Genomic DNA, 25961 nt, shown 5'->3' on the forward strand with positions numbered 1-25961 from the left:
AATGTCTTTAGAATTAATGACCTCTTCTTAAGTGATCGATACAGCTATTTGTTAGGCTGTTCTGCTATATGGGCTTTATTTTCATGTGATTCAAAACTTGTAATCTTTTACATGGAAGGGTTGAACCCGCGAACATTTATCGGCTTTCTGGATGAAGGTCAAAGTAAGCAGACATGAGAGGTGGTATGTAGAGAATAATGGAGAACATAAGTATCAGGAGTCAGAAGCCTGGGTTCACGTCTATAGTTCAGTGGCCGTATGACTAAATCACCTAGTTTCTCTGAAACTCAATATTTTCACATCTGTAAAATGGGAGGAAAGTCTTACCTCTCCCAGAGGTTATGGAGAGGGTCAAATGACAGAAGGTAGAGGAAAATGCCTTGAAACTCCATAGTGTCCTTGAAATTTAGAATCATACTATTGTTTATATAATGAGGAGGTAAGGATTTAAGATAAAGTTATCCATGCCCTCAGTGTCAGGGATGCTCTGTCTCCGCTTTGGATTGTTTATGCTGTAGGGATCAGGAACCTCATGAGACAGTCACTTAAGTGTATCTTTGGCAGATAAATTAATTGCTCTCAGGCACAGTGCCAATCCTCATAAATAATGGCTGCGGCACTGGGAGAGGTTTGGGATTATGTGTGATCAGGAGAGATAGAGCCTGTGAAAAATGGTCAGGTTCTGGTGGTGGTCACAGTGGCAAATAAACTATGTCAGACCAGGGAGCATCCAATTTGAGAAAGAGGCTGGAGCTCTGAGGCGGGACCCAGAAAATGGGAGAACAAGTCTGGGGGATCTGAAATGCTGATGGACAAGTGACTTTTAGGGATGCTCTGGTAACCTGCAGGGAGACTGAGTCATGGGGAAATTTTACATCTTCTCCATGTAGGCAAACTATGACTCTAAATCTGAACTATTTCTCTCTCTCTCTCTCTCTCTCTTTTATTTTCCCGAATTTTTAAATATATGTTAGATATTACAATTGTATTTTTATTAAAAATACTACACGTAAGATACTGAGATAGACATTACATGTGTATTAAACCATTTAATGTTTAGAACAACCTTGACCTTTTGGTGTTATTATTCCCATTTTGCAGAGGTAAAACTGAGGCCCAAGATGGTTAAATAACTTGCCAAGAGGACATAGTAAGTGGTAGAGCTGGGTCTGGGACATTGGGCTGTCTGGGCTCAGGCCAGTCTTCTTCCCCCCAGTCTTTGCTGTAGAGCTATGGACACCCAAGAGATCACAGCTGTAGAGACTGGATCCAGCCGTATATAGCTCTGATGGTGGCTCCTGGTGTCTGAAGCTTCCTAGAATCTCATTTTTAGGGCTTCACAGGTGCCCAGAAGTCTTGACAATGTCCCTCCAATACATAAAGCTAGTCAACTAGATCAGCCCACCCCCACCCCCACCTCCAATCCATGCTCTGTTCATCCTGAATTTCTTCTCATCCTGCAAATACCATGCACCTTTGTGACCCTGGTCAGCTGTTTCTCAATGTGTGACTGAGATCTACCAGCTGGTTAAAGATCCAAACTTCCGATCCCTGTGTTAGACCAGCAGAACCAGAATCCGAGAGTGAGACCCAGCAATTTGCATTTTAAGAAACATCCCCAAATGATTGCTTTGAAAAAGGCTGAGAACCACTCGTCTGCCTTTAACTGTGCTGTACTGCCTCCTCAGAATGCCTTTCTTCCTCTCCCTCTGCCTTTTCTACCACATGAATGCGTTTAAGGTGCTACCTCAGATGTTTCTTCTTCTGTGAACTGTTCTTGGTTCCACCTCAGCGTATTTATCAATCCCCACTTTTGTTCTCCCTACCAATTTGTTTCTGCCTCTATAAGAACATCTTGTAGCGTACTTATAATGTATCTCTGTTCTTATCTCTACTGTGAGCTGTTTGAGAGCAGGGACTGAGCCCTATTTATTCTCATTCTTCTTCCCAGTGCTTGGCACATTTCCTGACATCAAGTGGTACCCACCCAATGTTTGCATGCAGGAAGACAGAATACAGCCGGCTTTGGTCCTCGAGAAACTTGGGGAGTGGGCAAGTACAAAAACTAGGGTATGAAGCTGGGGATTTGCCCCATTGTAATGGGGAAGGCTAGCATTCAGCTTTTAAAACCCAAGGAAAAGTCACTGAAAATCAGGCCCTGCTACCTACCAGCTTAGGACTCTTTTCTCTCTTTCTCTCTCTTTCAAGTTTTTTTTTTTACTTATCTTGAGTTAGAGAGAGAGCATGCAAATCAGGGAGGAGCAGAGACAGAGGGAGAGAGAGAGAATCCCAAGCAGGCTCCGTGCTGTCAGCTTGGAGTCTGAAGCAGGGCTAGAACTCACCAACCATGAGATCATGACCTGAGCTGAAGTCAGATGCTTAACTAACTGAGCCACTCAGGCGCCCCTACCAGCTTATGACTCTTAAAATTCCTCATTGCTCTAATCAAGAATTGTTCTCAGACCTCCAAGTGGGGGTCATCTGCACCAATTGATTTTCAAATGCTGGGGAAGAGGAGGGAATCATTCTACTGCTTCTATGGATTAAGTTTGTGATGGTAAATGCTCTGAGATCTGGATGTGGGAAACTTTGTCAGTTAGTATCATGTTGGGGAGAGGGTTGTCTCAAATGTGGAGATGCCCCCACGCTGTTTTGCTCTGGGAGGGTAGGAGAGGTCCCTTCATCAAATTTGAGATGGAAGTGCCATTGTCCTGCTGGTGTTTGTGACTCACAGTCTTTTAAGAAAGATTTAACCAAGGTTGCATAGTTGTGTGGGTGCCCACAGGAGACTTGATATGACAGTTTCTATGGGACTATGAGCCTGTTAGACCCTAGGGCTTTGGTTCTCTGGCAGCTCCTTCTTCTGACCAGGACTAGGAGATGAGCCACCAAAATGGTGTCTGGATAAGGAGGAAGGTCCACTTTTTTTTTTTTTAAACTTTACTTTTTATTTTTATTTAGGCATTTCATTTCTGAAGTCTTCTTTTTTTACTCTGTTTACCATGTTATAAATTTACCTATAGCAATTTAGATGACGGAAAAATTAAGGTTCGGGTTTTCTTAAAAAATTATTTTTGTTTACCAGGAACCATTAAAAAGAGAGGCCATTAAAGATTATTTTGCTTCGGTCAAGTTCCCGTAGCAAATGCTAGAAGCACCAGTGAAAACCATAGCAATCCCATTCCTGGATAATTTGTTTCTGCCCTTGTTGGCCTGCATATGTTTTAAGACTTTCCAGGGTGGTTGTTTCTACTTAAGGCACATCATCTGCGGAATTCTGAAACACAAACCAGGTCTTTGAAATTTTTGATAAAGCTCAGTTCTTAATAATAGGACGGCTTCAAATGCCCTCAGAGCCACTTGGCCATCTGTAAATAAATGAAGCTCAATGAGGAAAATCGCATAAGGAAGCCGTTTTGGTTACCATTTGCATTTTGTTCATCACGTCATCAGATTGCAAGATGACAAATATGAAAAGAGTGTGAGAATGCTTTAAAAAATATTATGTTTTGAAACTTGGATCTGAGTTCAAACACTCAGTCTAAAGGAGACTTGTGATTCAAATGTGAGTTATTTATTGTCTTTGTCCATTTCCAGAAGTTAAATTTATGTTGGAATAAGGCAAATTCACGGCTACCTTTGAACAACAATGGTGTACATTCTTCCGTCTGAATTACTTATTCTTCAAGCGGAGGCGCTTACATTCTGTGTTGGAGACCATGGGCACCAGTCCTAGGTGGACATGGGTATTGTAGTCTCAGATTATTATTGTATCCCTCCTGAATGTATGCTTGATCACTGGGTTGCATTTATACCATGGGAAATGGAGGTAATTCTGATTTACAGCTCAAAATGTGGCTGACTAAGCTAAATGGTGAACATTCCATTATTTCAGTTTTATGGGTCGTGTCTGAAAGGGTTTGGGTAAAAAAATGGACCACTGCTCAAGAAGAGAAAGTCAGTTCGCATGAGGCACTAGGTATTGAGTCAGCAAATTATGGTATGTCCAGCCTGTGTCAGGCAGACCATATGTTGCAGCTGCCCCATTGGTACATATACACGTAAATATGCTCACCAAACACTCATAGACAGACAGGTAGGCAGACGGACAGGCAGACACCTAACATGAGGTAGCTAAGTCCTACTAGAGAAGAGAAAGGGAACATGCCACATGGGAGAGGGAGGCTTTGGCACGGAGTCTTGTGTTCATTCCTTGCCCACTCTCACGCACATCTTTTCTCTGTGCCAACAGCAATGCCGGCTGCAAGGGAGGAGAGAGGAGAGAGCAGAATGTGAGCGTGTGTGAGTCTGTGAGTGTGTGTCTTCCTTGACGATGAGGCTCTCAGAGCTTTATTCAATCTCTGGCACAATGCGGCCTCTGTAGAAAAGATATTAGGAACAAAAAACAAACTTGAAGATTCAGGAGCAGGCTGCCAGAATTATTAAGAAAAACATTCAGATGATGCCATTAAAAACATATGGGGATTCTATAAAGCTCTGAAAAGAAAATGTTTAATTATGCACCGTATGCAAAAGCCATCACGTTTAGATTAATACTAAAGACTGAGACTGTGTGGGGCTTAAGTGGTCCGCAGTGATGCATCAATCTTTTTACTCCTTTAAAAATAATGTTTTTCTTTCGCTGATGACAAATACCTTTCAAACTGTTGAGATCATGCTGCTATAGTGATGCATGGAGTTTAATGAAGTCCAAAGTCACTAACAAAAGTTTCCAAATTAACTTTTCAAGGTCCTTGAGTTAGATTTCTTTCCTTTCCTTTTCTCTTCTACAATTCCCACTCATTTCCCACCCCAACAGGAGTTCCCCCCCTTCCCCCTCTCCAACACACAAAGGTTGCCTATGCTGGTGGGTTGGTTAGAAATACCCAGTTTTGAGAAGGTTTCGCATTTTAAGACACTGTAATGTAATGATTCATTGCCCAACTTTTAAGTGTTAATAGTTACGATTTTGATTTCCATTCTCAATAGCTCACATTAGAAGCCTTAAGAAATATAGAGCTCTTGTCCCTTTTTAATAAATATGGAGACCCTTTTCTTTCATCTGAATCTGATGTGTTTTAGGGTCACCATCATTTCCTTTAGGTACTTGTAAATGTGAGGAATCATGATTTTCCATGGCTTTGTGTCTGAGGAGTGGCACAATGGGAAAACAAAATCAAACTTTGTAGCTAATAGAGCTTCTAAATGAGTATACTAGATGTGCTCTGAGTAAACAGAAGTCTAAATTGCAGAAAATAATTTGGCTTCAGTTATCTGATTACTGCATTCACTTTAGTATTCTTGCAAGCTTAAATATAGGAAAGGTCCATGTGTGGCTTCTCACAATTAAAAAAATAGTGTATAGACCTAAAAATGATATAAGCAGGATATATTTGTTTGAAAATCCTCACTCATCTTTAGGAGGTCAGAATGTATTCTGTCGGTGCTAGTTCACTGTAAGGAATTTTACGGACTTAAGCACTTGGGATTTTGATCCTCATTTATTGGGGTAGGCTTCTTTAAGTAAACATGTGGCTTATGAATTGGTGGACAGATTTGTTGCTCACACTTGAATGTGTCAAAACGTTTTGTGAAGTGTCAGTCAGGCTCCCTGCAATAAAAATATAAAACTCCCCCCGCCTTGTCTGTCATTTTCTATATTACATGTATGATTGAAAATTACAAATTACCCAGGCTGCAATTATTTTTAATAAAGGTGGCAGGCTCCAGGAACCTGACTGGCTTACTCAAATGCCTGTCTGGAGACAGGCTCACCCACTGCCCAGTGTGGAGGCTCTGGATTCAGGCACACTGAACATGCAGGGGTGATTTCAAATTCGATTTGCTCTTTGATTATGGAATCCCAAGTTACCCTTTGTTTCAAGGTTTTCCTCCCGTGTATTTGTTTTTGTGTGAGAAAATTTTACTTCTATTGGTTAATAGCCAGCTACTTTTTACAAAGAGCCACCTGTTTCTGAGTTTACACAGGATATGTTGGATTTATGTAATACAATAGGATCAATTTAATTACGCTTTTCCTTAAGTACAATGCTACCTGGAATTACTTCACTACCTGATACAGGCTCACTCTTTGGAGACCAAAAAAAAAACCCACACTAGCCCTGACTTAAGTTAGCTTTAAGGTATTTCATTACCCCAATTTCTTCTAATATGCATTAAAGGCTATATACTTTCAGTTTGAAAAAATGGCTGTTCTGAACTCCCCACAGTCCTTGTTATTTACAATGTTTCAAAGCTTTAGAATTACTACAAAAGATTTACTCATATAGCAGAGCATGTAAAATTTAAAATCAATAAAGTATATAAATTTTGCTTGTCTCCTTGAATTGATTCCCTACTCTAATAGCTCAATACTGTAATACTATATACTTTTTTATTTCCAATGTCATTACCCAATAATAATCTGTGGACTTTCCTGCCACAGCTCTGGGGCAGTTTGGAATTTCTGAGAACGATATTCTTCACAGACAGTTGTCACAGGCAATTGTTACTCCTTGCCCAGCTTCTAAAAACGAATAAACACATGAGAAATATTAGTTTGCTTCTGTGATATTAGAAGCTCAACTAATTTCTTTTGCTGTGGTAAATATAGCTGGTCATTTGATTTTGTGGGAGAATAGAGAAAAATTTAGTTGGGAATGCCTTAGCAGTGGTAGATTAATCCTGCAAGATGTCTTTTTTTTTTTTTTTTTTTAACAAGAGGCATGAGGTTCAGTTTTCTGTAATTTTCTAATAAGAGTTCTTCTATCACTTTGCTTGGAGTTAGAAAATAAGGCACATGCAAGAGGGAGCTAATGTTGGAAAGGTTAACTTTTCCCAACAATACACAATTTTTTAGTCTCCAAGTGTATTCTCAAGGATAAATTCGACCTCATCTCAGAACTTGCTAGTATTTTGTGAAGTGAAACACAGCTCTCCTTACTAGATTTAGAAGTTAAGACAGTCCTCAGCAAATGGAAGCATGTGAGGCAGTGAACGATTATGCCACCACTTACCTTTAAATTCACCAGTGTAGTTCTTTGCTTCAATCACGGTGGTGGCTGGGTCCCAGTGCAAAAAAGGGTTGAGCTGACCTTGGTTTCTTGAAATGCAAAATGTCGTCAAATCCAAACATGCCGGTGAAATCTAAACTCGCTTTCATTTCTTAATGGCCACTCTCAGCCTGTAAAGAACACAGACAGATGATTGCTTACTTAGGCACAAAAACAGAAAAGAGTGTCCATGCTCGGGCCAGGTATTTTTGCTTGCTAAAGCAATGCTTTCTAGCCAATCTCTTAAATTCTTCCTGCTCTTCTGTTTGTTTAGTGTCGTGATTGACAGAACCCCCTAGAAAAAACCGCCAGAGGATCTTAATTTGAATCCCAGCTCTTCTACGTTGCTTTGTAACCTTGTGCAATGCTTTAACTTAGAGTCTACACTCATAAAGTGGGGATTAAGGACTTTGGTCCTACCTCACAGAGAAGTTGTAAAGTAAAGCACGGTGCAATCTGCGGGACCCTGTACACATCAAAAAGTTCAGATTCTACATTCCCATATTCTTTTCAACTTGGCCTAATATTTAGCTCCAACATGGAGATTCCTCATTGATAGCTTTAGAGATAGGACTGTCAGATAAAAATACAGAATGCCCGGTCAAATTCGAATTTCAGATTTAAAAAATGTGTATATATTTGTATATACACTCGTAATGGGTATATAATATTTGTTGCTTATCTCAGATTCAAATTTGACTGGGGGCCTTGCATTTTTATTTGCTAATCTGACAATCTTCCTTAAGAGTTCTGGCTGGAATTGGGCGCCTGGGTGGCTCAGCCGGTTGAACCTTCGACTTCTGCTCAGGTCGCGATCTCGCAGCTCATGAGTTTGAGCCCCTCGTTGGGCTCTATGCTGACAGCTCAGAGCCTGGAGCCTGCTTTGGTTTCTGTATCTCCCTCTCTCTCTGTGCCCCTCCCCTGCTCGAGCTCTGTCTCTCTCTGTCTCTCAGAAGTAAGTAAACATTAAACAAATAAAAAAAAAAAAAAAAAAAAAGAGTTCTGGCCGGAATATTTTCTTACACAGTGTAGATAACAGACTAAAGAAGCTGGGAGTAGGCATGCTGGCGACCTTCAAGCTTCCAGCTTAATGGCTAAGGAAGTACTTAGCCCAGTGTGTTGGCTGCAAGTATTTGGTCTTCCATTACGCAAATTTGTAGTACAGAACTCAGTATCTGATCTGCAAAAGGGCAAATTAAGCCTGATTCTCCCTTCTCTTTAGAGGGAGATAGTCTCCCTTAGGGCAGAAGGGGATTACCTGCACTGGTGAGTGTTGATGGTAAATTTCCATTGGAATGCCATTGCTATACGCTGATCCTTCTTGAGGATTATCTTTCCTCCTATCCCTCACAACCAGGTTGTGAAATTTAGAGAAAGGGCAAGACCTATCTTTAGAGGATAGAGGCATTTTCCAGGACCCAGCACCCAGGTGTTTGTGTGGTCCCTGCTGGGGTCTTGCCTGGGCCTGTCTGGAAGGGAAGATTGCTTTTGGATGTCTTTCTACTTAGTAGTTTTACTGTCAAATTTTGTTTGTTAATTATCTGTTAAAAAAAAAAGATAAAAGAGCTCAGCTAGGCCGATTCTAATGTTAATTTTTCAAAGTGATGACCACTTAAAAAATTATCTGTAATATGATGTTATACTTGTCTCCTGACATCAGTTATGCTGGAAAAGCCTTGCAGCTAATCAAGGTTCTCTACATTTAAATCTTCAAATGCTGGCTCTGGCACTAAATACTGGATCTTTACAAGTACATAAAAGAGTAGGGTTATTTGTGTACTTCAATTACTAAAAACACTCACTATTTCAGAGCTCTAATAAAATCTGGCGAAGTCTAGGTAGTTGTCAAACGTATCAGAAGAAGATTGATTACATTATCTAAGCTTTCTTTTTAAATTTCTTTTGCCACAATGGTTTATACCAACTGCATCCATACTTTATACTATTGCCGTACCTTTCTCTTCTTGCATTCACATTGATATGATCACATGTGATCTGTAAATGCCCAGGACTAAGATGCCTGGAGAGTCTAGAAGGACCTGATTCTAGGACTTTTCTAGGGTTGCCTAGCACATATTGGCTATTGTACTTTGGAGCAGTAGGTTTGACCCCTGTAAACCATGGCGGATGGCTACTCAGTCTATCAGAATATCAAAAATGGGCCTGATAAAGATGCAGAATTCTTATGAACTCCACATACCCTCCAGAGGACAATCTACAGTTCTGACTGCCATGTGGAATGTGGTGGCCCTACCTGCAGCTGACCCTCATCCCTTAAGAAAAGAAACTAAAGTTGTTAAGGTACAGAGTGTAATCTTACTCATCTTTGCATTGTGTATATTTAGCAAATATTTTTTTTAATTTTTTTTTTAACATTTATTTATTTTTGAGACAGAGAGAGACAGAGCATGAACGGGGGAGGGTCAGAGAGAGGGAGACACAGAATCTGAAACAGGCTCCAGGCTCTGAGCTGTCAGCACAGAGCCCGATGCGGGACTTGAACTCACGGACCGCGAGATCATGACCTGAGCCGAAGTCGGCTGCTCAACCGACTGAGCCACCCAGGCGCCCCGCAAATATTTTTTAATAAGTTAGCCACAAGAAGAATAAAAATGAAGATGAATCATTGAGTTAGGTTGTAATTGTAATTTCCACTTGCCCTTCAACATGGTCATGCTAAAACTTTACTCACATGCCTTTTTAAAAACGAAGATACTAGATTCTGTGTGGTGCAGTGGTTCTCAAATTTTAGTGTGTATCGAAATCCCTGGAGCTCTAGCTGAAACCCAGATTCCTGGGTGTCACCCAGAGAGTTTCTGATTCAGTCGGTCTGGGAAAGGGCCTGAGGATTTGCATCTCTAACAACCTCCCAGGTGATGCCAATGCTACACTGGTCTGAACCACACCTCCCAGAGCATTAATCTCCATACTACTGGAGACACTAGGAGTGCTGGAGATATGTGAGAACATTTTGGGAGACAAACTTAATCACACAAAGACTCACAGGTCACTCTTCAGTGAAAAATAATATGCTCGTGGGCTTTGGATTTCTTATCCTTGGAAATGGACAGCAAAGAGTGGAGGCAACCCTTCCTTTAGGACAAGAGATTATCATGTTCAAATCACAGTGGGCATTCACAAAGTACTTCTTAAAGGTCAGACATACAAAAATAATCAAGACACATACCCTGAGCTTGAGGATCTCAAAGTCCAGTGTCTCAAAAAATATGAGGGGAGTAGGCAAAATATACATTATGAACAAAGAGTAGTACTACTATTTTTTTACCCTCTGACTCAAGGACTCTGGACCCAACCAGCCTAGACCTCACTAAATCTTTCCTGTCATAGTGATCTTTGGTCCCCTGTATCATCCTTCTAGCCCCATATACCTTTTAGACTTAACCCTATGGTCTCTGTGATTCTTAATAATACATAACAATGACCAATATTATCCCTTCCATTTATGGAACTTCACCTATTGTCAGACCCTGTGTATATGCTTTATTTCTTACAATCCAAAAAGTTGGGTGATTTTATCCCTGCTGAACATATCAGTAAATTGAGGCTCAGAGAGATTAAATATCTTGGCCAGAGGCACACAGCTTGGTTAGGTATAGAGCTGCAATTTTAAATTTATCTTGCCGGACATCTATGCCACTAAACTCCTACTTTTCTACATATTTTTTAATATCACTTAAGTTTTTTAACTTGTTTTATTTTTTATTTTTTAAAATTTACATCCAAATTAGTTAGCATAGAGTGCAACAATGATTTCAGGAGTAGATTCCTTAGTGCCCCTTACCCATTTAGCCCATCCCCCCTCCCACAACCCCTCCCATAACCCTTAGTTTGCTCTCCATATTTACGAGTCTTTTCTGTTTTGTCCCCCTCCCTGTTTTTATATTATTTTTGTTTCCCTTCCCTTATGTTCATCTGTTTTGTTTCTTAAAGTCCTCATATGAGTGAAGTCATATGATTTTTGTCTTTTCTCTGACTGGCTAATTTTACTTATACCCTCCAGTTCCTTCACTAATACCCTCCAGTTCCAACCACGTAGTTGCAATTGGCAAGATTTCATTCTTTTTGATTGCCGAATAATACTCCAGTGTGTGTGTGTGTGTGTGTGTGTGTGTGTGTGTGTGTGTATCACATCTTCTTTATCCATTCATCCATTGATGGACATTTGGGCTCTTTCCATACTTTGGCTATTGTTGATAGTGCTGCTGTAAACATTGGAAACATTGGGGGGCATGTGTCCCTTCGAAACAGCACACCTGTATCCTTTGGATAAGTGCCTAGTAGTGCAATTGCTGGGCCATAAGGTAGTTCTATTTTTAGTTTTTTGAGGAACCTCCATACTGTTTTCCAGAGTGGCTGCACCAGCTTGCATTCCCATACTTTTCTACGTATTTTTAATTAATTTTTTAAATTAAGATTTAAAATTTTTATGAAAATGGCTGGACAATTGCTATATACAAACCTTTTAGATGGTGACCCCTGTTTTTGTTTAACAAAATGGAAGAAGGGCGAAAGAAGAACCAAAATGAAGAATGAGAGAATTCTAGAATTTTTATCAAATAATGAAGTTTTATGTTTGAAAACATTATCTACTTACCAGAGTGCTTTTGTATTAATGACTTGTCTTGGGTCTCAAAACTTCAAGATAAGATTTATCTTAACATTGTTAGATAGGAAGATACAGCCTCCACCCCCTTTTTGTAGGAAATTGAGTCTTAGAGAGGTTGTGGCTCTAGGAAGTGGGACCCAGGACCAGAACTCAGGCCTCCTGGTGACCATTTCACTGTACTGGAAGGCCAACGAAGAGGAGATCGGGAAGGGTACAAGGTAGGGATGATGAGTTTATTGGTGTGGACACTTGTGTTTGCAAAAGATATAAATTCAATTTCAGTTTGCTTAAAAAAGAAAATAAAGACAAAGATTTTGCTGGAGCAGGTAACTGAAAAGTTGAGGGCAGGTGCTAAGCCCAGGGATTCAACAATGTCATCATGGCTCAGACTCTTTCCATCTCTCTTCTGCTTTCCTCTATGTTGGCTTCATTCTCAGGTTGTCTCCTTTCTTATTGTGGTTTCAGGAACCTCTCAGCTAGTAACAAGAAAAACTCTTCTCTTTCCCACTGTTCCCTATAAATGCTTTGGCTTGGGTCACATGCCTCACCTCAAACCAATCACTCTAGCCAAGGGATGAAATGATCCTATTGGCCATGCCTGGGTCATGTGCTCTATTTTGGAGTCTGGTGTGAAAGACCCCAGCTGAGCAACAGATCTATGAGTGGGAGAGGGAAACAGCAGCTATTACTGAAAAGACAGAGTGGATACTGAGCAGTCAAAAATCCTAAGTGTCTACGTCAGTGAGCAATAGAAAAAAAAAATGGGCAGAGTAGTTTTCCCAAACTTTTGCTTTTCAAAATCCAAGTAGCCTTAGGGTATTTTTCATCTAATTCAGCAGGTGTTTGTTGGGGCAAGAAGCCATGCTGGTTCTCTCTTCCCTTCCCCATCTTTCCTTATGATGGTCTCTTAATAAAAGTGGAGTCTCTGCTCAGAGCCAGGCACTGAATTGGGTGTTTCTCTTGGTATCACAACCACACTGCTTTCTGCGTAGAACTACTTTGTATCCCTGGCACTGAAGAGTAGTGATTTACCAGTTAATATGGTTGTGACTATATACAGCTGTGCTTTTGCAATTTGGTGTATTTAGATGGTTTCCATTCTTCTTGTGGTTCTGTGTCGAAGTTCATGTGCCTTTGAAATGTACTACATTCAGTGTCTCAAGGGTTAACTGATTGAGGCTCTCACAAATCAATAGCACATATCAGTTTCCTCATCTGTGAAATGAAGGGCTGGATGAGATACATTCTAAGATTTAACCCAAGTGTAGCATAATTTGATTCTCTGATTTTAAAATTCAGGTTAGATCATAGCAGTTGTTTTTAAAACTAGACAAACATTTTTCTACTTTTCTTTTTAAGATGAGCCTTGATTTGATTCTACCCTGAGAGAAGTGTTCTTATTTATTAAAAAAAAAATTATTAGTTGTAGAAAGGAAACGGAAAGAAAGTCAAGATTTTGTCCCTTTGGCTGTCAAGTTAAGATGGAACCATTCCCAGAGTTGCTATGAGGATGCCTATAAAATGTGAATCTGGCAAGGAAAAAAAAAACAGTAGAGAGTAAAATATATAGTACATATGTATCTATATATCCGGGGATTTGAATTTATGGGGCTAGTTTGCTATTTCAACTTGGTGACCAGACTCAACAATGAATCCAGTTGCCAGGATTGGAGGGTTAGGTCCAGAATTCCAGGAAAAATGCTTCTAAGGTTTATTTTCAAAAGCATTCTTTTGGGGGTGCTTTTGGATAATAGACATCTTATTGTTTCTCCCCTCACCCCATCAGGAATCTAGGCTCCTTTAAATTAAATTGGAGGGCACCAAAGCTTCACTTGTTAGCTGTTTTCTTAACACAGTTTTAATTAAATAGCTATGCATGATTTGATGGTCAGTGTCTTTCTTCTCTGTTGGAATATAAACTCCTCGAGGACAACGGCTATTTCGGTGTTTTTCATTGTTCAATCCCTAGTACCTGGCACAGAGCTTGACTGAATCCATGGATGGAAACCCTTGGGCTCACGTTGGGCTCTCATTGTTTTGGGAATGTCTTTGTGAGAAACAGTTTCCATCACTTGTGGCTTAGGTGTTCTTTTACTGTAATCTTTGAAAATAGCAGTAACTGTAGATATTTTTGTCTACATATTTTTGAAAAACTTTGGGGTTTGGAGGGTATTTTAGGCTGATTTGAAGACAGAGAAAGAGTTTATTTGTATAGGCCCAAGAGGACACTCCCTCCCCTTGATAACTGACCTGGGACAAATTAGCAATATCTTCTTTTCTCCCCCCTCATAACTGAAAATGTCTACATGCTTAGACATATATTGGGTAAGTCTTCACAAAGTTCAAAGATAAATCTGCTTGAAAGTAGTTGCAAAATTAGAATGCTTAGATACATCCATTGCTTTATAAATGAAACTAAAGGTTCATGAACCAAATGATTGGTAATTTCAAGCTGAAATCCAACATCTGGGCAAGATTTCTGAGCTCCATTTCCTCACTACGCCAAATAGCTCATCTGGAAATAGTCGGCCAAGATTTAAGAGGTGATAGTGGTCCCTTTACTCATTCAGTCCTTGGTCTCCCTGGAGCTTCTTGCCAGGGCAATGATGAGTGATAATTACTCCTGGGTTTTTGTAGTGTGGTTCTTGGTATTTTAGGTGTTCGCTTTGACCAGTAACTGATTTCATCTAGAACATTATCCATGATGACAATTGCTTACTTTCAACTGAATTTGAGTTGATTGGTGCCCTGAAGAGAAAGTTCCTATTGCTTATTCCATGAAGCAAATAACTTCCTACCATCCATATAGACCCTTTTCATTTAACTACACGTTGCAATATTTATCATCTGTTGTTGCTTATGTTTAAAAGAAAATTCAGGTTATGATTTCCAACCCTTTATCTGATCAAAAGCAACTAATGTCCAGATTTCCTTTGTGAGTCTACCCTTAAAGAATTGACCTAAGGAAAATATTAGTTTCCTAGGAAGATGTTCTTATCTACCTGACTTTGGAAATACAGATAAAAATATTGCACCCCCTTATGGTAAACAGATGATGGAAGAGGATTTGTGGCATAATGATTAAGAGCTTGGTTCTGGAATCAGACAAACCTGGGCTGGACTCCTGGACCTCCTGCTTATGGTTCTGACACAGAGGGTAAGATCTCTGAAAGCCGTAAGTTTCAGTCAAGAGAATGCATGCTGAGTGCTGGGATAAGCTTGCATAGGAAATGGTCTGTGGATGTTACCTTAAAAAAAGATGGACTTCAATCCTGAAAATGTACAGACTACAAGATCTTAAAAAAAGAGATAGAAGAAGTTAAGTATACTATTCATTAGTGTAAAAATCAGATATGATCCACGTAGAAGGAAAGTAGAATTGCATCTGAAACAAATTAAACTTTTTTAGATGCTGTGACTTTAGCCTTTGTCAAGAGTTAGTTTAAGCCACAGGAAAGTTTCTGTGTATTTTCTATAAAATAGTGGTAGAATCTTTTTCAGAGTTTCTTAAACTATAATCCACAGAAAGCCCTCTTCTTGGATAAGGAGAATTAAGCATAACCCATTTTTTTTTTCTTTTCACCTTGTTTTTCAAGAAGCTGAACACTAAATTCAGTGCTCAACTGGTAGCAGCCATATTAAGCTTGTTTGTTTTTTGTACTTCTCCATGAATTTTGGGCTTCAACTTGAATAGTTTTAGTGTTGATGTGTGTTTTATCTTGAGATGCCTACATTCTTTTGTGAAGAAGGAAGTTAAATTATTTAAGAGATACCTCCTAGAGTTTGTCTATAATACTAAAGCCCTTTTTTTCCCTCAAGCAGATACCAAAATTGGCATTTGAAAAATGCTTTGAACTCTTCCAGCGGAAAAATACTATGTAGTGCTAATATGATATATTTATTTTCACAAGTACAAGTAAAGCTTGTAAGATAGTCTTACAAAGAAGTTTCCCTCTTTAGTATATGGCAGAATGAATGACTTCTATGATGTTTGTTACTTTGTGATATTGCAGTTTTTTCAAACTTTAAGGTATTGGGCTTAAATTATTAGGCCATTATATACAAAGGATTTTAACTAAAAATGATGCTTAGTTTAACTATGGGAGAGAGTGCCTCTTTATATAACTGTATTCTCATTTGGAGTATGAACTTAACAAAAGGACTCTTAAGGCAGAGCAACGTGGTGAAAAAAATCTCACGTTTTAGAGTCAAACTGAGGTTCATATCCCGTCTATCACCTGCTAAATAAATTAGCCTTAACTTTCTCTCCCATAAAATTGTGATGCTAATATTTACTTTATAAGACTGTACTGAATATCTACTTTGTATCAGTCAGTGATGACTGTTGTTTGCCTAGGCTGCCGGCCCTCTGGGAGTTGGCCAGCTCCCAGCTGCTCAGAAACATGGGCAGACATATGGAGGGAGTGAGTTGGATTGTCACAGGAGCATAGCTAATGTTGTTCTTAAGAGTCTGGCCTATGGCACAAACTCCTAGCAGATCTCTCTCTTTTTCCTTCCACTCAAAGGCCCGTGGGAGGGCTGCCGCCATGGTGGAATGAAGGTGAGGCTGAATCTTTTGGGCAGGAGCTCTACTTGAGCCTCTTCCTGTCATGCTCAGAAGGTGTGACTGGTTGCCCAGTTGTGGGGTATGAGTGGAGCTGCTCTGGACAGCCCTGTTCTTGTTTTTCAAAGACAGAATTATCCATCACTGTTTGTATTGGGATTATGATTGCTTACCAGTGAGATAGCAAATTACATTCCTCATTTCCATTTGTTTTCTGAATTGAATTGTGTGGTATGGAAAAGTTGATTTACAAATATACTGGCTCTTAGATATTTTAAAGGGATTGCTTTAAAGGATCATGCATAGGGGGCACCAAGATAATATTCGAGCCTTTGCTGCATTCTCTCATCCATTCATGCATCCCATGTGCATTTACTGAGCATTGGCCTCATGCTGGATATTGTTCAAGGTGCCGAGGAGAGAACGAAGGTGGCACCCGGTCCTATCCTACACATGGTGCATCTTTACAATAAAATCTAGCGTTGTTTTACATTAACAATTATCTTGCTTTGGGTGCAGAAACCTGAATGAGAGGAAGGATTTTTGGCACTCCAGGTTCCAGTGGTCAGTGTGGGCAAAATTGATTCTCTAGCCCTCCTGATCATCTCTTAGTGGGCACTGAGTGTTCCTGTTTAATTCTGCACCCTCGAAGCCTCTGCTTCCACAGTCTCTGGACCGCTTGCATGTCAGACTTTTTAGCTACTCCCCTGTCCCCAACCATTCGCCGCTGAATAAGGTAGAAACAGCTTGGCAAGCTAAATTATTCTGTAAAATGATATCTTTTCTTTGAGTCTGTGCTTAAGAGTTATAGAATTTTCAGTTGTGTTTGTGTCTCTTTTCCTGTTTGGAAAAGTTGCATTTTATGAAATCCTGTGGTAAGATTCCTTGTAGTTGAATTAAACAGCTTATTGTGAGTGCACTAGGAATTTGGGAGTTCACTTAAGCACTGAACTTTCGCACACATATAAAGGTATGTACTAGATTACTGACATGGTTTCCTTATGACCCTCTCAGCTCTTTTCCCTCTAAAATTAGATTTTCTTGTTTGGGTTAGTAAAGCATGCGGTTGCAGACCCTTGTAGAGCTATTGTGAAATATTAGGTCTGTATTTCCGGAGGCGTTAGCCACTGGCTGTAACCCAATTCTGAGGGGAGTGCGGGTTGCGCATCTGACTGACATTACAAATGCAATGGACGTAGAACACCCCCCTGAAAAAAGAGCAGGCGGTTATTTTTAAGTGGTGGGAAGAAGTTGCAGGTGTGCCTGATGTTTTTAAAGCTCTTGATTATTGATCTCGTCTTAAGACTTACAAATAGAACCATTAATGTGTCAGTGGAACCCCGATAACAGATGATTATTGTCCATCTTTAAACTGTACTTAGCACTGAAATGTGTATGTAATGCACACAAAAAGGCCAGCTTTATCACAATTCCTCAAGGTTTTATAGGAAAGAATTCATTCTTTCATTCTTTTTCCCCTTGGCCCTCCTCCCTCTCTCCTGCCTGCCCCGACCCCACAGTTATTCCCTCTGCTAATTGATAGAAATTCCTACTAGGCATTCCAGCCACTAGCTGGCAGACATAACAAACACAAAATTTACAGCTCTACAATGAAAATGTCTTAGGATACAATGTTTTTAACCTTCGGTAACTACCACCTGCTGAACTATGTAGCTCATCACAATGAGTGAAACAAGTTAAAGTAGTATAACACCTAGGGAATTTTAGTTCAATTTCACTGTAACCTCAATTTTACTACCGTAAGTCAAGTTTGTCGTCAGAGAGCTCCATATTACATTTGATGGGCAGATTCATCTGCCTTTACTCTGTGCATGCGGTCGTTGCATGAGCAGCAAGGCAGTAATACATCTTTATTTAAGCCAAGTCTTGGATTCAGTCCCAAATGACATAATCTCCTGTAAGCTGGGAAATCTGGTCTAGACCACAGAATGTTATGGGGCGCACACCTGTTCAGAGGATCGTAGTCAAAGGATAGTTAACAGCATTTCATTGTCATCCTGGGGGAACAAAATAAGTCACTCTTGGCAGAAGTTGGACCTGGGCCTAGAGCTCCTTGACATATTTATATAACAAATTAGAATATTCAATAGGATTGTTGCAAGGAGTCTGTTTTTTAGGCAATACTGAGGCACCAGTTTTTGTATAGGACTACTATCTGTGCCCAGCCATGGTTAGGAGGGATTAGATGGAGAAACTAAGGCAGTCAAATCAACCATGGTTTGTAGTATTTCACACTCCTGGTGACAGAAGCTTTGAAAATGGCGATGGCTGTGAAGGGGGAAATGAAAAGGAAGAGCTGGGGTGGTGTGGAGAAAGAATTGACAAGACTCAGCGATTTCGCCCAGTTTGTCTGTTCATTCATTGCTTCTTTCATTTTGCTCCTTTAGCCATGTATCAGACATGAATAAGCACCTACTAAGTTTGAGGTACTGTGGCAGGTATTTTGGACAAAGCAGTTCACAAGACATGGTTCCTTACTACAGGGAAGCAGGTAGGACTGAGAAGAACTCTCAGAAGAAAAATCAGGGATCAAGAGAATGGTGTTTCTTCTGTCCAAAATGGGAGGGCTGGGAGGAAGACCCTAGAAATGATTCGTTCTTAGACTTACGGTGTTGGAGTTGGCGCTCTTGCTGTGTATGCCTCCAACAGAGATGAGGAAGAAAAGAGGTGAAGAGGCTTATAAGCCTAAGAAATTCATAGTAGCAAGAAATGGACACTCTAAGGCCAACTGAGGTTCTTGGGAGAGTGACTAAGCAGTAGGCCTGAAAGTGAGTCTTCGTGGCCTCGGGCGTGGGTGTGGCAGGGCAGGGTCGGTGACAAGGGAGGAGCTAGAGACAACAGGAGGCCATTTCTACAAAACAATGATGATCTAAAAAACCAATTATGACAAAGTTGCTAGAAATACAACTGGAACTTATCTCTACAAGGTATACATTTGTGGAGTAAGCCTCTTGGACAGAATGCAGCTCCCTGGACTCAGGTGAGAAAATGATCTAGACCTAGCACAGTAAAAGTCTTGATAATGTGGAAGAACCAATGGGTACCCAAGCAACTATAGAAGTGATCTGTGGAGTGCTTGCATGTGCGTTATTTCAAGACTAAGAGGGAATTTCAAGACTTAGAGGAGTGCTTCCAGAGAAGAACATTTAAAGCCATTTCTGTGTTGGAAGATAGGAACCTAAGATAAAAAGAATATAAGTTCTTTAGTTCTTTAGGAAAGAAGGCTGAAAGTACAAAATGAATAAGTTATTAAACACATATCTGGTATTAGATGCCAGACTCAGTAAGAATACTAAAAAAAAAAAAAAAGTGTTTGCTTCCCAAAAACCCTAGACTAGGTGTGGGAGATTCTAGCAATCAGTGTGCAGTAAGATCTAATTATGTTAAATAATTCAATCACATTGGGCCATTGTCTTCCCATTTATAAAATATAGAGATTGATGGCTGATCACTAAGGCCATAGCCTGAAAAAATTGATGAGGTATTATATTAATTACTGTTTAACTATTGAAGTTCAAAAATGCCCAGGTCTGATCTGATTGCTTTGAATAAAAGTCTGATGTGATAGGTACCTACCAATCTAATATGTAAAATGAATCTAAAGAGTGTTTTGCTTTAGAAATTTTGCTACTTTGCTACTTTTGCTCTTTTTAACTGGGTTCCATTTTTTAACTCTTGAATTTGTTTTTCTTGATTCAGTGGCAAAGGGTGACTACTGCCTTCCTGCTGAAGGTTTTTCCCAACACTTGCCATGTCTGCCCTCAGGGGATTTCAGATAACAAGCAGCACCAAGTTGGTCCTCTAAATTTGGCCCTCGGTCCCTGCCACAGTGCTTAGATTGGATGAAAATGTGTCCGCAGAGATTAGATATTCCAGTGACCACAGTGCATTTTTCTGCTCTGAAAGCTATCGCCCAAATCAGCCCTCTACCTCTGGTTTATCAGGAGGAGAGTACAGACAGATAACATCCTTGCGATGTGACCCTGACCTTTGTCAACCTTTGTTAAGGCTTCATCTGAAGTCAGGCCTAATGTTTGTAAACAGGATGTAATTAAGGCTGGGAACTGACAGGGTCTGACATTAAGACAATGCAGAGCTGGCAGGGAATGGTCTGTCAGATGTCAGCTCACATTGTGTTCTAAGTGCCTTCATAATAATTAGTGTCCTCTGTCTGAAGGAAGTTCACTCAACTTGGATTAATCTGTCACAGCGTGGAGGCCATCCTTGGGAGGGCAAGTGTTTCCTCTGATAAACCTTAGAACAAGTATGAGAAAAAAAGCAAAGAGACTCAAAAGAAAACTGTGAAAGTCAAGACTGTTGGTGACAGGTGCTGCCTGAAAATTAGAAACAGGAAGTAGGAAAAAAAAAAGGCTCCCCCTCCACATTCCAAGCATGAAGTGACTGCAGAAGTTCACTGTGAGCAGAATTGGCTACAGCCTCCCTGGGCCTGCTGGTCTGAATGCGTGAGTAGACACAGGAAGATGAGTGTTCCGAAAAGCCTGTGCATAAACACATTGTTTGGCTTTTGCCCTTAACTAGCACAATGCACGTGTCAGAGATTGCCTGCAGCCTATAAGAGGATTTAGGCTTAACATGTAATTGACCCAAAGAGGCTGAATCTGATTTCTGTTATTAGAAGATATTTGTTGAGCATCTTGTGGTTGTTGATATGGTACAAACTGAGTCAAGAGATGTCATACCTGTCTTCCTAACTTTCTAACCAAGGCACGTGAGCCCGATGCCAACAGGCTGCGATGCAAATAAATACTTGTACACTAATGTTCATAGCTGCATTACTACCAACAGCTAAAAGGTAGAAATAACCTAAATGCCCATCAACAGGTGAATGAATAAACAAAATGTGGTATATGCATACAGTGGAATGTCATTCAGTGTTAAGAAAGAATGAAATCCTGATACATGCATATTATGCTAAGTGAAATAAGCCAGACACCAAAGGACAAATCTGACAAATCGCCAGAATTGCTTCTGACAAATGGGCCATTCGCTTTTTAGTACAAAATTCAATTCTTACATAGGTGACTCTCTGCTACTCAGCCTTTTGGGGGGAGATGAAGTCCTGAGGCAAGTTAGTAGAAGTTCGCTTTGGTATTTATCAGAGTGTGGCATTTAGTGATGATTTGTATTTTATTTGGTAACTTTTAAAGGCCTATATTTGCATAAGACTCTTGTAGGTTTCTTTCAGCTTCATAACTTGGTGTTTCCATGACTGTATATAGGCTGGATGACTATAGGTTCAAGTTCATTTGGTAACTAAAAGTAAGACCTTCACTAAGGCATTAAGTTTTTCACTGGGTTCAGTAATAGTTTTTAAAGTTTCCTGATTATCAATGAGAAATAAAAGAAGCCATAAAATAGTTCGCAGTACAATGGTCAGAGAGGAGTATTATATCAAAAAGGCAACAACCTTGAATATATACTTTAGAAAGTTTTTAGGAAAAAATAATTTAATTTCACTATTCTTTTTTTTTTTTTTTTAAGTTGCATGGCTTTCTTAAATCAGAAGATGGTGTTGTTTATAGGAATAGTTTCCCCTCAGGTATCTTAAATAAAATCACCAAACTTATTTATAGGATTGACAGGTGTGGTAATGGATGTTAGGCAAAATGTGTGTGTGTGTGTGTGTGTGTGTGTGTGTGTGTGTGTGTGTGTGTGTGTTCTTCTTCTGCTCATTAACCTGAGAAAAATTTTTAGGAACTTAAACTTCAGAAAATAATTCTTTGTTCTTTTTTTTTCCCCTCCCTCCCTGCCTTTCTATTAAAGTGAATCTATTATCAAATTCCTCTTTGGGCCATTCATCGATTCACTGCGTCCCACCCCGCCCCCATGTCAGATTTTACTGAAGTTAATGTCATGTACACAGTGTTGAAGTGTAAGAGTGGGTGAAAAGGAGGAATATTCAAGAAAAAAATTCTGGGATGGTCTTCTCCAGGTCTTCCTGCCATATTTGGCAAGGTGTATAGAGGGCCGAATGGGGAGGAACCCTTCTTCAATTAACATCTGTGTCATATCACTAGTATTCAACATTCCTTAGGAGCAGCTATCATTTACTGAACACCTGCTATGTTCAAAATAATATTATTTCACTTTTTGGGGGGTAAATGTTCCTTAAAAGACTTACTGTCTCCATAGGTTGAACTGAAACTTAAGAGACCAAATAACTTTCCCATGGTTATTTATTAAGAAACAATAGAGTTGGGATTTAAACTAAAATCGGATTCTGCTCTTTCCATAATGGTAGGCCATTTATTCTTGAATATAGATGAAAAGAAAAGTAAGGGAAAGCCCTGTAGAACTTCTCTTTTCCTTTCCTACTCCTTTCTGAAAGATGACACCTTAATGTGGGGAAGTTAATTGAGGACTCAACTAATGAATCTCTAGTAGGAGGGAGGGCTCTCTAAGTAGATTGGCACGCAGGCAAGTAGAGAGTACCAGCCTCCGTCAGCCTGATGTCAGCAGTGTTTTCAAAGAAAAGATGAGGAAAAAGAAGTTATTTTTTCATTACTTTGAATTCAATTGCCCATTTCACCTATATGTGTTTGTGGGTTATATCTTTTTTTGAATCTCAATAATGTATGTATATATATTTATTTAATTTTTATTATTTAGGTGTAGTTGATATACTACGTTATATTCATTTCAGGTGCAGAACATAGTAATTAGATAATTTTATACATTATATAATGCTCACCACTGTAAGTACGTCTTAATCTCCTTCACTGATTTTGCCCATCCCCCACCCTCTTCCATTCTGGCAAAGAACAGTTTGTTCTCTGTATTTATAAATCTGTTTTTGTTTGCTTGTTTGTTCATTTGTTTTGTTTTTTGGATTACACATATGAGTGAAAGATGATGGTATTTGTCGTTCTCTATCGGCCTTATTTCATTTAGCATAATACCCTCTAGGTCCATCCATATTGTTGCAAATGACAAGATCTCAAACATCTTGTATAACTGGGTAATATGCCAGTTTGTGTATATACCACATCTTCTTTCTCCATTCATCTATCTATAGACACTTAGATTGCTTCCATATCTTGGTTATTGTTAACACTGCAGTGAGCATAAGGGTACATTTATCTTTTTTGAATTAGTGTTTTTGTTTTCATTGGATAAATACCTAGTAGTGGAATTATCAGATCATATAGTATTTCTATTTTTAATTTTCTGAGGAACCTTCACACTGTTTTCCACAGTGGTTGCACCAATGTACATTCCTACTAGAAGTGAATGAGTGTTCCCTTTTTACCACATCCTTGTCAACACTTGTTATTTCTTGACTTTTTGATTTTAGCCATTCTGGCTAGTGTGAGGTGATATTTTATTGTGATTTTGATTTTCATTTCTTTGGTGATTAGCATTGTCGAGCATCTTTTCATGTGTCTGTTGTCTATCAGTGTGTCTTCTTTGGAAAAATGTCTGTTCAGTTTCTCTGCCTGGTTTTTAGTTGGATTGTTTGTTTTTTGAGTTGAGTTGTTTATATAGTTCGAATATTAATGCCTTATCAAATATACCATTTGCAAATATCTTCTCCCATTTGGTAGGTTGCCTTTTTGTTTTGATGGTTCCTTTTGGTGTGAAAAAGCTTTTTATTTTTATGTAGTCCCAAGAGTTTAATTTTGTTTTTGTTTCCTTTGCCCAAGGAGACATATACATAAATATACTATTAAGGGCAATGTCTAAGAGATTGCTGCCTACGTTTTTTTATTAGGAGTTTCATGGTTTCAAGCCTCACATTTAATTCATTTTGAGTTTATTTTTGTTTTTGGTGTAAGAAAATGGTCCAGTTTTATCTTGTGTGTAGCTGACTAGTTTTCCCAGCACCATTTATTGAAGAGACGGTCTTTTTCCTATTGTATAGTCTTGTCTCCTTTATTTTAAATTAATTGACCATATAAATGTGAGTTTATTTCTGGGCTCTTCATCCTCTCATCATTCCATTGATCCATGTGTCTGTTTTTGTGCCAGTACCATACTGTGTTATTTACTACAGCTTTGTCGTGTATCTTGAAATCTGGAATTGTGATACCTCTGGCTTTGTTCTTCTTTCTCAAGATTGCTTTGGCTAGTCAAGGTCTTTTGTGGTTCCATGCAAATTTTAGGATTATTTGTTCTAGTTCCATGAAAAATGCTTTTGGAATTTTGATAAATATTGCATTTAATCTATAGATTTCTTTGGATAGTATGGACATTTTAACAATATTAATTTTTCCGATCCATGAGCATAGTATATCTTCTATCTCTTAGTGTTAGCTTTAATTTTTTTCATCGGTGGCTTATATTTTTCAGAGTATGGAGTATTTTTCATCTCCTTGGTTAAATTTATTTCTAGGTATTTGATTCTTTTTGGTGCAACTGTAAATGGATTTTTTAACGTTTCTTTTCTACTACTTTATTATTAGTGTATAGAAATGCTACCAATTTCTGGGTATTAATTTTGTATCCTGCAACTTTACTGAATTCGGTTACTACTTCTGATGTTTTTTTGGTGGAGTCTTTAGGATTTTCTATATGTAGTATCATGCCATCTGCAAATAGTGACAGTTTTGCTTCTTTCTTACTTATTTGGATGCCATTTATTTATTTATTTATTTATTTATTTATTTATTTATTATCTAATGACTGTGGCTAGGATTTCTAGTATTATGTTGAGTAGAAGTGGCAAAGTGGACATCCTTGTCTTGTTCCTGATCTTAAAGGATAAACTTGAATTTTTTTGCCATTGAATTTGATGTTACCTGTGGGTTTGTCACATAGGGCTTTTATTGTGTTGAGGTATGTTTCCTTCAAACCCACTTTTGTTGAGAGATTTTATCATGAATGGATGTTGAAATTTGTCAAATGCTTTTCTGTTTCTATTGAGATACTCATATGATTTTTATCCCTCATTTTGTAAAAGTGATGTATCATGTTGATTGATTTGTGGATATTGAACTATCCTTGCATCTCTGGAATAAATCCCACTTGATTGTGGTAAATGCTCCTTTTAATGTATTGTCGAATTCAGTTTGCTAATACTTTATTGAGGATTTTTGGATCTGTGTGCACCATGGATATTGGCTTATAAATTTATCTTGAAAACTATTATTAATTTAGGAGAAAGAGAAGTTTGCTTTAGTGGCTGGCAAGGGGACAGGTCTTTCAGAAGCACCATTTTAGCTGAGTTATAAGCCATTTTGTACAGGATGACTAACTCTAATGCTTACCCAATGTATAGAGTAGATATATGACCAACAGTTTGTATCACAGGCATTGTGATTGAGACACATTTTTGATATAATCCAGACAAAAAAGAGATATGTGTTTCTCATGATTAGTGAACAGAGAAGTTATTTTCTCCTTGACAAAAGACTAGACTTAAATATGTTTTGAGACCCATGAAGGACAGCTAAGTGGAAACACATGCAAAATTTAAAAATAAATAGCTTTCTTTAACTACTATAACCTAGAAGAAGGAGAAGAAAAGAGGCGTGGGGTATGGGTCTGCATACATACTGTCCACAGTTGGAGATACATGAATAAAATGAAGACCAAATCACCTCACTTAACGTAGGGAACTTTCTTAACTAAATACAGTATTATCTTTCCAGGGAGTATCCCCTATCCCCAAGGGTAGTTGCCATTTGTGGCTATTAGATGAAAGAGGAAAAGACAGAGAAGCATCTTACAGAATTAA

The 25961-nt window shown here is 39.0% G+C and overlaps 1 protein-coding gene and 1 long non-coding RNA gene across 9 annotated transcripts in view; one reads left to right on the forward strand and one right to left on the reverse strand.

Moving 5' to 3' along the window:
- MECOM (MDS1 and EVI1 complex locus) overlaps window positions 1-25961 on the forward strand; it is a 562907-nt gene that overhangs the window by 131752 nt on the left and 405194 nt on the right. The window lies entirely within an intron of this gene.
- On the reverse strand, window positions 3065-7879 carry LOC123611277. Its single transcript, XR_006718521.1, has 2 exons — window positions 7017-7879; window positions 3065-6526 (listed from the first exon to the last, which is right to left on the reverse strand). It is a non-coding gene; the product is annotated as an uncharacterized LOC123611277 (long non-coding RNA).

Source organism: Leopardus geoffroyi, chromosome C2 (genome assembly GCF_018350155.1).
Source record: "Leopardus geoffroyi isolate Oge1 chromosome C2, O.geoffroyi_Oge1_pat1.0, whole genome shotgun sequence".
NCBI classification, from domain to species: Eukaryota; Metazoa; Chordata; class Mammalia; order Carnivora; family Felidae; genus Leopardus; species Leopardus geoffroyi.